This window comes from Cryptomeria japonica, chromosome 3 (genome assembly GCF_030272615.1).
Source record: "Cryptomeria japonica chromosome 3, Sugi_1.0, whole genome shotgun sequence".
Classification (NCBI taxonomy): domain Eukaryota; kingdom Viridiplantae; phylum Streptophyta; class Pinopsida; order Cupressales; family Cupressaceae; genus Cryptomeria; species Cryptomeria japonica.
Genome location: NC_081407.1, coordinates 732305697 through 732318828, shown reverse-complemented (window position 1 = coordinate 732318828; position 13132 = coordinate 732305697).

Here is a 13132-nt window from a genome sequence, read left to right as displayed (position 1 = left end):
TTTAAGTTAGTCAATATGAAGTTTATTAATTTTTGAATCTAGTTGATAAGACCAAAGATGCTCATCAAACACGTGAAGGCTATAGAAAAAAAACAAAAGCTTCATTAATATCGACAAGAACAATTCTTCCAAGTACATTGACACTCCAATTGCAGCGACAACACCCCCTCTTGTAACTCACTTTTCTTCTAAACCATTCAAGAATCAAAACTTCAAATCTCTTTCTAAGTCCTTACATTTCATTATTCTTAAAATTATTAATAATAACTTGATAAATCTTCCCTCTATCTATCCTATAGATAACTCCAAACCTTCACCTCCTCGAAATTTGCAAATCTTTACCAATCCTTTGCCTTCCCACTCCATGAATTTTGTTGACCTTAAATTTTGTATTTAGATAACCACTAATGAAGTTCTTGATCAAAACATTGTTGTAAATTTAATATACCAAGAAAGACCTAAGCCTAAGTATGAAACTAATATCACCTTTACCTCAAGTGATATCATAAATAATTTGATGGTTCAATATACATTACTATAAAAATCAATTACAAACTCTAACATTGAGTACTTATTGATCTATTATGTATAGTGAATGTGACTATAGAAGAACATATTTACACACAACAGTTATATCAAGACACAGAAGGTAAATCTAACAAATTGATCAAGGTACATAATGGTTTCACTTGTCCCACTTTAGGGTCCATCACCCTTCACATAAAATTTGTCTCTAAGTGCTCATATGTTCACCATTATTCCTAACTTGGACCAATTTCATGTGAATTTGGGTCATCCTTGGCTCACATCCATGGAAGTAGTCCCTTCTACAATTCATAAGTGTTTAAATTTTTCTCACAATAGACAAGTTATAACTATGCATCATATTATTTTCTATCCCTTAGCTAATCATGAGTACTCTTACCTTGATTACTTTTGGCCTCAAAAACCTCAACCACTTAAACCTCATCAAGATATTCTGTTCCTTTCATAACAAAAGTTTAAAGATGATATAATAGCTGCCTGATCCCCATGTAATGCTAAAATATACGTCCCTATGAGAATACTTTGGCATAAGTAGATGATTTTATTGACACTCTCTTTAATTACACTTTACCTTATATTCATTCCAATGATATCTCTTCTAGAGATGAAGCATTGATGGATCATTCTTGTCCCTCTCCCAAAATTTGTGCTACTTATGATGACACTTTAATTCAGGAGGATGATATCGCTAGCATTTTCTAAATGATCTCACTTCTAGATATAAACCATTGGTAATTAAAGAGCCTTATCAAAGTAAAATCAATACAATTTATATTTTTAACAATAAAAATGAGCATGTGAAACCTCCAATTATTGTCCTTGTCATCAATATGTTTCAAAACCTCAATTCAAACCTCTACTTTCTACTTGAAGAATTGCAAATCTACAACCACATACTAAACCGACACTTATTCTAAAAGGTAATAATGACCTATCTAGACCTCCCAATTTTTGTTTAAACTTTACAGAACAGCTCACTCAAAGTAGTAGACTCAATGAACAAGTATCACAAAAACTTCATTACCATACAATTGCACACACATATAAAATTGGAAACAATAAATAAGATTCAAATAATTCTTCCCACTTCTTGACCTTTTAATCATGTTGGTAAGGAGTGTGATCTTATTGAGCATCTTTGTGCTAGTCTAGGTAAGATCTTTCTTATGGATTTGAATCAAAATTCACCTATATAGAATGGGATTCTCCTAGAAGACTTGCAAAATATAGTGTTTCTACCTTATATGAAATCAAATACTAATGTACTAAGAGGGGAGGGGTGAATCAGTACTTCAAATCCTTTTTTCAACAATATCTTCATTGTTATGCATAAACCACAAACTGTTGTAACATAACATAAAGCTAAAACAAATAAATAACAGTCATACATGATTCACTCCATAACACATATATTTTGGTTATGCAAAAACTATTGGTTAGAGAGAAAAAATGTGGTGGGGATGGCACCCACAACTTCACTACTGCAATAATAAAGGTTGCTCAATTAGAGCTACATGTTCAGCTATTTCTGATAGCTTACCCTGTTAGGAGTATCAAGATCATTAGATCTACCTTGCTAAAGGATTTTACAACAATTATTCTAAATGTTGCACCTGGTTAAAGGCTTTACAATTTATAGACTTTGTTAGAGTCTTTTACCCTGTTAAAGGTTTCTCTTACAACTTCAAAATATTACAATAAAATCTTTACAAATATCTGCAACTTTACATCTTGAATGTTATAGCAGATTCTATGTGCTCAAAATCAGATTACCTTGCTTATAGCATACCTCAGTAACCCTTAAAGTAACTCGGTAAACCCTTTTGTTTACTCTGTTCTTTGACTGTTCTCTGAAATCCTTCTCGGTGACCTCTGTGTCTTTGTAACAGCCATAACACTTGGTGCTTTCTTATGTATCACACATGTCTTGCTTCATACACCTCTATATATGTCTATCTGATCTCAATACATGTTGTATAAATAGATCTCTTATGTCGGTGATCAGGTTCATTGCTTAGATCTTACAAACATGTTTTATCAAATGAATAACCATGCAAAATACTTCATTGGATAGATGACAATCCTTAAGTGCAATTTCCAATGTAATAACGGTTCTTTGTTCCTTGATCTTGTAACACATTTTCCCATGTGTGTCTAGATTCAATGAATCTAGTAACATGTTTCACTCAGTGTATATCAACTCAGTGTATAATTGTTTCTGCTCGGTAGATAGCTCGGTGAATACTGGGCTCTGTGACTACTTTCTTCTATAACTAACTGCTTTGTTCATATCGACTGAATGTTTCGATAGTAGTAATTGACTTGAGTATATAGAATGACTTTGGATATAAAACTAATGGCAACTATAATAAGTAGTAACAATCTCCCCTTTTGACATTAGTTGAGATGTTTGACAAAACTACTTTCAAAGTCATAACTCAAAAATCTATATACTTACAAAATTTTGACAAAACTGATAGCATATACTTTTGTCAATGAAATAGTATATTCAGATATACTCCCCTTATCAATATACTGTACAAAACTCTAAGTTTGCATGCTCGGTGATCAATATTTTGTACTTGGTTCTATTTGGTGATCACTGCTCGGTATAATCCCCCTATATACTACATTCCCATGTATACTTTGATATGATACTCAATCCCCCTTTTTGACAAACATCAAAACTTAGTTACCATTTGGTGGTGGCAACTGGTCAAAAATGGATTTGTACTTCATTCTGGCATCGGTGAGAGTGGTAGAGAGGGCATCCTTAACACTGTCCATGAGTGAATTCCGAGTTGTAATGTCAGCTAATAGTGAAATTAGTCCATCTAAGGTGCTTCCCTCTTGTTGAGTGGATAGGGAGGTAGCTTTGTTGATCTGTTCTTGGACGGATGAAAGATGAGGAATGAATAATGTTTGAAGTGTCATTATGTCCATCCTTATCTTGTGCTCTTCATTCCTGAGTTCCAGTTGTTGAGCTATGAGCTTTTGTAGCTTTGTATAAAAATTCTAAATGGAATTTGGCTCAGTGGTCAACTTATTTGAGAGATCGGTGATCTCTTTCTCAATCATTTCAGTTTTATTTTTGATATCTTTAATGAATAAAGAAAATGTACAAAGTTTATGAAATAAATAAAATATGTGCTTGAGTTGAGGGGTCAACTCAGCAATAAATTTGACAAGTTTAACTTTGCCAATAGAAATAGCTTTCTATACCTCTTCAATCATTTTAGTAGTGAGCTCCTTGTACTTTAACTTGCTCAAATACTCAGATGCATCTACTCCAGATGTCTCTATCTTGGTTAGGAGTTCATCCAGTTGAATGTGGATGGCGGCATCTTTTGTCACTGTTGCTTCAAGTATCATATCGGTTAAGAGTGCTTTCACATTCTGAAGTACTTTATTTTTCTTTTAAATAGCCATTTGCTTCTTCTGTTTGGCTTTGGCTTTGCATAGTTCACTGAAATCAATGAGTGCTTGCCCTTTTAATTTGGATATATCAACATTGGGCAACACTATTGGTTTTGACAAATCTAATTTGAAACTATGCTTTTTCATTTTCTTTTCTTTACCTTTCATCAGTTGAACTAAGACAATGGCTTGGGAGGCTTTTTGACCCTTGGTGGGTTGCTTGGTAGAGGCAACACTTTGGTCGGTTTCTTTAGCCTCTATAGTGTCCTTTGGTTTCTCTGAGCTTGGTGTCTCGATTGTAACATTTTCAATACTAGAGGGAGCTTGAGAGGTCTATTCTCGAGAAGTACCTTCTCTTGTTGTTGACTTGTGACCTTTTGTGCCTTGTTCCGTATCCTAAGGGGCCTTGGTTGAAATAGGCTGATTGACCAGAGGATAGGGCTGAACTTGTTCCAAAACTGATTCACTGGATACAAGTTGGGTATAAGCATTCCCTTCTATCATTTCTTGTTCTGGTGCCTCAGTGTCCATGATATCCTCATCAACTTGTATAGTGTTAGTAGGATCTTGCTCGGTGATATCAGGATCTTGCTCGGTGACATCAACTATTTCAACTTTAGCTTGCTCACCAGCATTCTTGATTTGAAATATTTCCTACCATTTTTCTTTGGTCTCATTCTCTACATCCAAGTAAAGGCCATTCATCAATTTCAAGGCTCTTTGCTTGACTAGGAATTTTGTGTGGTAGTTTTTCAGATGTTTGGTGATCTCATCTACTGACATGTCTAGGAAAAGATGTACCAGACTTCTTTCTCTCATCTATTTCTGTAAGTCCATGGCATACTTCCACCTGTTGTCAATATGAAAATATAATTCATTTGGAAGAGATTTAGATACTTCCAATGGGACCAATCAGAATTTCAATAGTGTGCAGATGATAGCTTCTTCTATTTGTCTCTTTTCATCATCAGATCTGGATTCATATTTTACATATCTGAATGATCCAAATCCACCATATTGCTTCAGATTAGCACAAAAATTTTCAACACTATGTACATTTACCTTTGTACTCTTGACAATCTGAAATTTGTTTTTGTCTTCAGATTCAGTATCACTAGACTCTTTAGTCAAAATGAGTCTCCGAGTAGATTCTTGTAAGTTTTTGTTACCTTTGGTGCAGCAACATTCTTTGGTTTCTTACTCGGTGATGTTGCAGATGCTCTTGTGTTAGGTCGCTTTGCTGGAGGAGTCAGTGATACTTTTGATGTATCTTGTTTCTTTCTTTTCAAAACTTTTCCTTTAGGCATTCGGTGCTCAGTGTTATAGCTGCCTCTTGGGCTTCAGATTCCTCTTCGGTGATGGCTAGGGTACCCTTGACAGGTGTGGAGGAAGAACCTTCTCCAAATCTCTTTGTTAATACCTTGATCATTTTTGTTGCCTTACTTGTAGCCTTGGGCACTACAATGCTCATATTTACTTTTTCCTTTACTTCTTCATATGTTGCATACCTCAACTCAGTACCATGCCTTGGTAATGTAAGAAAAGCATCTATCTGCTATTGTGTGATGTCAAAATTAATCTCATAGCCCATAGGTGGCAAAGATTGATTTCTCAGTTCCACAGCATTAACATAGCAGTAATCAGTGTCCACTTCAAAATATATGTCATCCTTGTATCTTTCCACTAACTTGGGTGGAATTCTATATCTGTTATGCATATTCTACTAAAACTTGTTGAAATAATCATCCATAATATCATTAAAATTATCACCTAGCTTCTTGATGAAGTCATTGATTTGATGGGTGATTGCTCGGTGTAGCTCCCAAACAACTTTATCAACTGATGGAAAGAATTTCTCAAAATAGAAAAACATGCATACCAGAAGTGATCCAAATTTTAGTGTATTAGCCGAATTGTTCTTCTTTGGCTTCCTTATGGTATTGAGAAATTCTCAAACAGGTTTTTCAACAATACCTCACATAAATCAATTTTTATGCCTTTCTTCACAATTTTATATGCTAAGTCGATTGTTGCACAGGGTACACTATTTTCCCTTGCTGATTGGAAGAAACAATAACTTATTACTCTAATGGCAAACTTTAGCTCTACATCAGTGACATTGGTCAATTTCAGTCCCTTGCAATCAAATTCTACTCCGGTTAAACTGATCAATTCCTTCTGTGATATCATTTTCTGAGCTCGGGCATGATCTTAAATAGGGTAACCGATGATCAAATGAATGATTTTCTTGGTGATCTTAAACAGTTGCTCTTCTAGCCACATGAAGTCATCATGAACTCTGCTTAGAACAAACTTGACCCATTCGGGTTTGAAGACATGGGCTAGGTTAGGGCTTCGGTCAATCCCCTGATTTTGATGTGTTCATATTTGCTATCCATTTTACCATTGGTACATAATTCATCATATGTGTCTTTGATCTCAACATGACCTAGTTCCTCAACTCGACACTTAGTGAAGAATCTCACATCCTCGACTAATAAAACTCTATCCGGAATGAGTGAAAATGCAGTTTTGTCATCTGGTTCAAATGCAATTTTGGGAGTTAAAGAGTATTTTAGTGAGGGCTTTTCAATGTTCTCAAAAACAACGGGCTTTTAGATCTTAGGTGTCATTGCAGATTTTAGATAAATACTAACAAAAGATCCTTAGGGTTTGAAGACTTTCAGATGGCAAATGCTTTCTACTTAGCAAATAATAACAACTTGATATGATCGGTAAACTATCTTGATAATGCATTGTGATTGATGTGAATACCTTTGAATTTTCGTCGAAGGAGGTTTGATCACCTTTGATTCGCTTTGCTCTACTTTCTTGAAAACTTGGTGAGTGAAAAATGACCACGCAATAGCTTTAAGTATTCATTGTACCTCGTCGGGCTTCATGCAGTTAGGTCAGAAAACATTAAATGCACTTGATACCACTACTTCTTTTTTATGCTTTTACCGAGTAGCCAGACTTCCTGCATTTACCGACTTGACAGGCTTCTAAAAGACTTTGATAAAATTTCAACTTTTCTAATACATCTTTAATTATGCAGATTTTGAGTTAAGTACAAGATGAAATAGGAACTGTTAAGATTTGACCTTTGAGAGAATGCAGTCCCTTCATACCTTTCTCAATTAATTTGGAATAGGTGCACCTAGCTCGATAGATAAGGTGCTTTCTTCATTTGACACAATTTCCTTCTTTTTCCAAATCATCTATAATTTGCCTTTTATTTCCTCAGTGTCTCCTCTAGGTTGATCTCTGCAATCTCTAGCCAAGTGTCCAACTTTGTGACAATGAAAACATGCCATACCAGGATTTCTCCATGATCTTCGGTTGTTCATTCTAAACCTTATAAAGAAGTTGGCACTTATATGTCCATATCTTCCACAACATTCACACCATATCCTTGTATTGTAATCCCATGGTACTACAGAATGCTGTCGGTAAGGATCTGTTTGAGTTCGGTAGCCTCTAGTATTTGCTCGGTGTGTAGACCACATATAGTTTTTCTGCTTAAACCAACACTCCTCGATACTATGTCCATATCTATTGCAATTTTTACAAAACCCTTTGAATTTTGCCTTCTTATAATTGCTAGTAGACTTTGTCCTACATTGGTTAGATGTGTGACCATATTTGTTGTAATTGTGACAATAACCATTAGACCTAGTGACATTCGGTTGCTTACCTTTTCTAATTTGGCCCATGTTAGCAGTGTGACCTTGTTTTCCATAGTAGTTGAAAACAGGCTTCTTTCCTTTGATATTCTTCTTATTTCCAGCTTTCTTTGATGATTCTCCTCTCTTGGTTGTATGAATTCCCTTCTCGGTAGAGTCTTTTCCTTTGTAACCGAGTCCTACTTCTTTGTTGGGTCTTCTTGTATTTAGTTTCTCATCCAACATCTTTGATGCTTCATAACTTTTTTTTAGTGTTTCCTTGCATTTCTTTTTTGTTTCAAGTTCATTGGTCAACCTTGATACTTCAAGCTTCAATGATTGATTCTCATCATCTTTCAGATTTGCTTCATGATGTGCATAGCCCAATTGATCTGACAAATTTTGTTGAATCCCAGGCAACCTTGTGATTTCATCATTATTTTTAGATACTAATGCTTCAATCTATTGTTTTTCTCTTTTTAGATCTCTTACGTTATCTTCATTTGTCCTCAATGCATCAAGATTCTCAGTCATCTATGTGCTGAAATGTTCATGTCCTCTTTTCATTACTTTTAGCTGACCAGTCAGTGCTTTGTTCTTCTTCTTCAATCATCTCTTCAGTCTCTTCAGATATATTGTTCTCAGATGATGTTTCAATTTGTTCCACTAACTCTTGAGAGTCCTGCAAATCATCAGATAATCTCCTTCTAACTTTCAATGATTTTTGCATTTGTCTTTGCATGTCTGCAATCACTTGATTAGCATGATCCAAATCTTCTTGTAGATACACAATTTTCTGAGATTGTTTATAGCCTTCCATTGATAAGATCTTTTTCTTTAGGCTGCTAAACCCTTTTCCAAGACTCAAGCTCTGATACCAATTGTTAGGCCCAATATGGAAAGCTAATGTACTGAGAGGTGAGGGGTGAATCAATACTTCAAATCCTTTTATCAACAATATCTTCACTGTTATGCATAAACCACAAACTGCTGTAACATAACATAAAGCTAAAACAAATAAATAACAATCATACATGATTCACTCCATAACACATATATTTTGGTTACGCAGAAACTCTTGGTTAGAGAGAAAAACTACGGTGGGGATGGCACCCACAACTTCACTACTGCAATAATAAAGGTTGCTCGGTTAGAGCTACATGTTCAGCTATTTCTGATAGCTTACCCTGTTAGGAGTATCAAGATCATTAGATCTACCTTGCTAAAGGATTTTACAACACTTATTCTAAATGTTGCACCTGGTTAAAGGCTTTACAATTTATAGACTTTGTTAGAGTCTTTTATCCTATTAAAGGTTTCTCTTACAACTTCAAAATATTACAATAAAAGCTTTACAAATATCTGCAACTTTACATCTGGAATGTTATAGCAGATTCTATGTGCTCAAAATGAGATTACCTTGCTTATAGCATACCTCGGTAACCCATAAAGTAACTCAGTAAACCCTTCTATTTACTCTGTTCTTTGACTGTTCTCTGAAATCCTTGTCGGTGACCTCTGTGTCTCTGTAACAGTCATAACACTTGGTGCTTTCTTATGTATCACACATGTCTTGCTTCATACACCTCTATATATGTCTATCTGATCTCAATCCATGTTGTATAAATAGATCTCTTATGTCAGTGATCAGGTTCAATGCTTCGATCTTACAAACATGATTTATCGAATGAATAACCATGCAAAATACTTCATTGGATAGATGACCTCAAAATCATATACAATCCTTCAGTGCAATTTCCAATGTAATAACGGTTCTTTGTTCCTTGATCTTGTAACATGTTTTCCCATGTGTGTTTAGATTCAATGAATCAAGTAACACGTTTCACTCGGTATATATCAACTCGGTGTATCATTGTTTCTGCTCAATAGACATGGAATGTTACTCGGTAGACAGCTCGATGAATACTGGGCTCTGTGACTACTTTCTTCTATAACCAACTATTCTGTGCATACCGACTGAATGTTTCGATAGTAGTAACCGACTAGAGTATATAGAATGACTTTGGATATAAAACTAATGGTAACTATAATAAGTAGTAACAAATATAGTGTTTCTACCTTATATGAAATCAAATGTTGTAGCAACCTTGTTTTATTGTATAGATGAATCAAAGTTGGGTATTGTGTTCTCACAACATGAGTTACATCCCTGGTAAGTTTAAAATCAATATGACCCTCTCATGATTATTGTAGACACATAAATCTGTCCACTTAAGTAAATGAATATTTAGTATTTATTTGATTATTTAACCATCAATCAATAATTAATTAAATTAATATTTAATTAATTTACCTTAACCCTCTTCTCCTATTAATTAAATAAATTATTCAATTTATTTGATTTAATTCACTTATCCAAATTCAGACTATTAATTAAATATATAAGTCATATTTGTTTAATTAAATCTTCTCTCACATTTAAATAAATTAATATTTATTTAAATCCCCCAAAATCTCATCTCTCACATTTAAATAAATTAACATTTATTTAAATCACCTTTATCCTCCACCCACTTGCATTTTCCTACAAATGCAAGTTGCACAACTATTTTAAATAAATAAATCATTTATTTAAAATCCTATTTGTCCTCACCCACTTGAAACCTTTAATGGTTTCCCTTAAAGTCTTCAAACTTAATGGCTTCTTTCTAGAGTCTTCTCAAGCCTTTAATGGTTTCCCTTAATGTCTCCAAACTCAATGGTTTCCTTCTAGAGACTTCTTAAGCCTTTAATGGTTTCCCTCAAAGTCTTCAAGCCTTTAATGCTTTATCTTCCTTTTTCTCAAATAAATAAATTAAGATTTATTTAAATAAAATCCAAAATTCACATTCACATTTAAATAAATTAATATTTATTTAAATATCTATCCAAATGCAAATTACGCCATTTAATTGAAATAAATTATTTTACTTCAATTGAAAATCCCAAAATTCCTCCCACTTGCATTCTCCTACAAAATTCACTTGCATACCTAAATCCCTTCTAGATTCTTCTATCTCTTCTAATTAGCCTGATCCTATCCTAATCATTGTCACATTCCTATATAAAAGGAAGTCACTTCTCAAAAGCCTCCAAAGTCTTCAATAACCATTAAAGGCTTTATGCCTTCAAATGGTTAACCTCTTAAGTCTTCCAAACCATTAAAGGCTCTTACATAACCATTTATGGTTAACTCACCTTTTACCTTTGGTTAGAGCCTTTCCTCTAACTTAACCATCCTTTTGACTCATGGGTCTCTTCAAAGCATTTATTTCTTTGACTAAGGTAATCATTTAACCCTTGCACATTCATTTATCCCTTGGATAAAAGGAATATCCATTAACCTAACCCTAACCCAACCCCCTAGGGTAACCATCATGTCCCCTCAAGCATTTAATGCTCCTTATCTGTCCTCTCAAGCCTCCTCATGGTGACACTTGTCAACATGGGATTGGGTTGAAAGTATCACATGGATTGAATATCTTTCAATCCTAACCCTTGTTAAGATTGCTCAATCTTAACCCTTCAATTCCCCATTTCTTCTATAAATAGAACCCTTATCCTCAAGCAAAGAAGGACGCATTAGAGTATTGTTTCTATACTGGTATTAGCATAGAGCTTTTTCATAGCATCACTATCTACACTTGCATAACATTTGTTTATCACATCCAACCATCTTGAATCTCCATATGGCATCCATGGCTAGTGCTAAAAGCTGAGAGCGACACTCATTTGGGACTTGGAGAGGGGAGAAACAAGGGAGAAGCATCAAAAGGCATCATGGAAGCATCTTAGGGAGGCTCTTTCCTTTCTTTTGTTTTGTTAAACTTCTTTCATGCTTTTTGAAATCTCTTTTGATATGTTTGGAATGGTTTTTAGTTCTTTGTTTTGGTTTTATGTCTGAAACTAACTTATTAACATTGAACTTTGTTGTTTCTTTGTCCTAATTTCCATGACATCAATTATTATTCTCATTAAAAAGTGGAATAAGATGTACCTTAATTGATAATGCATCAAGTCAACATAAAACTATTGCATCAATGGAATATGCATATCTCCCTTATTCAACCAGATTATCTCTCTCTATTCATGTCTTTAACAATATTTGTAAATACTGAATAGTTATAATCATATTACAAGAATTACAATAGTACATGTGAATTTACCCTTTCCTATCCATGTTACACCATATTCTCTCATATATAACCTTCTTCTAGGTCAATTTTGGATTCATGTTATGCAAGAAATCCCTTCTACGCTTCAACACGTAATAAAAATATTTTACTATGACAAGGTGTATATACTATCAACTAATAAAACTATGTATAGTGGCATAAAAAAAAAAATTGATGTATATCTTCAATTAGCATGATAATTCCTTCTAAAACACAATCTCTAACTGACAATACTCTCTTAGAGAAAAAGTAGGGTCCACTAGAATTTATACCTTCCTTTAGTGGAGAATATAAAGTTGCTGGATGTGTTCATCATGACCATCAAGGGTGTATCATAGCATCCAAGTCAATATACTTGTAAGATGGATGAATGATGAGGTCGAATTTAAGGTAGTGGTGATTACTCTACCATGCACTTGGGAGTAGAAGTTGAACATGATATACTAGGAAGGGGATTCACTCCTTACCATCAACACTATAAGATATGGATTCACTACTAATTGGTGTATGGAGAAATGGCTTGTGCCCATTGGTGAACTTCATAAGGAGATTGAGGCTTTCAAGGTTAGCCATGTGTATAGGGAGGCTAACAAGGTGGAAGATGGTATGGTAAAGCATGCGGTAGAGGTAAGCATTGTGTGAGTGATGCAATCCAAATGATTCCATGGATGGGTCAATCTTTGTTTCATCTCCAAGTGGAATGGAGATGACAAGGAAGGACACTACAAACATCATGAAAAATGGTTAGTGGGTGATATGATGAGAGAATTTATAATCTAGCATTAGATACAATGGGAAGTTCAAGATAAAATTGTGTGGAGAATTTGGTCTTGGCTATTTCTAGTTCCATGCCAAATGCCACATCACAAGAAAAATTAATTGGTTTGTGGAAAAAGGTAGATAAAATTTCTAGGTGAATTTTCTAAGTAGTAGATGCTCAGGGTACTAAAGATGAGATGTGGGATAGTTTTTCATTCCCTTAAAATGATTCTTGGTGAATTCTTCTAACGGTTGGATGACTCCTATAGAGTTAACTCCAATATCTTGGTCATTTATCTCACATCATTTCTTAACACGGTGGAATCAAAGGAGATTGCTTTGACACTTTTGACAAGTTTATTTGGAGGAGATATCAAGGATAAATAGAAGATGTTCTTAATCATGTGGAGTTATAGGTTGGTATCCCTATGCTAGTAGATTACTATATGATTCAAAAGAATGTGCATATTTTTTAACATTTCCCACTCATTTTCTCAACAAACCCACAACAACTACCAAAGTTCATAACTAAGAAAAGGAAAGGGGTGAAATTTTTGAAGCACATTCTAG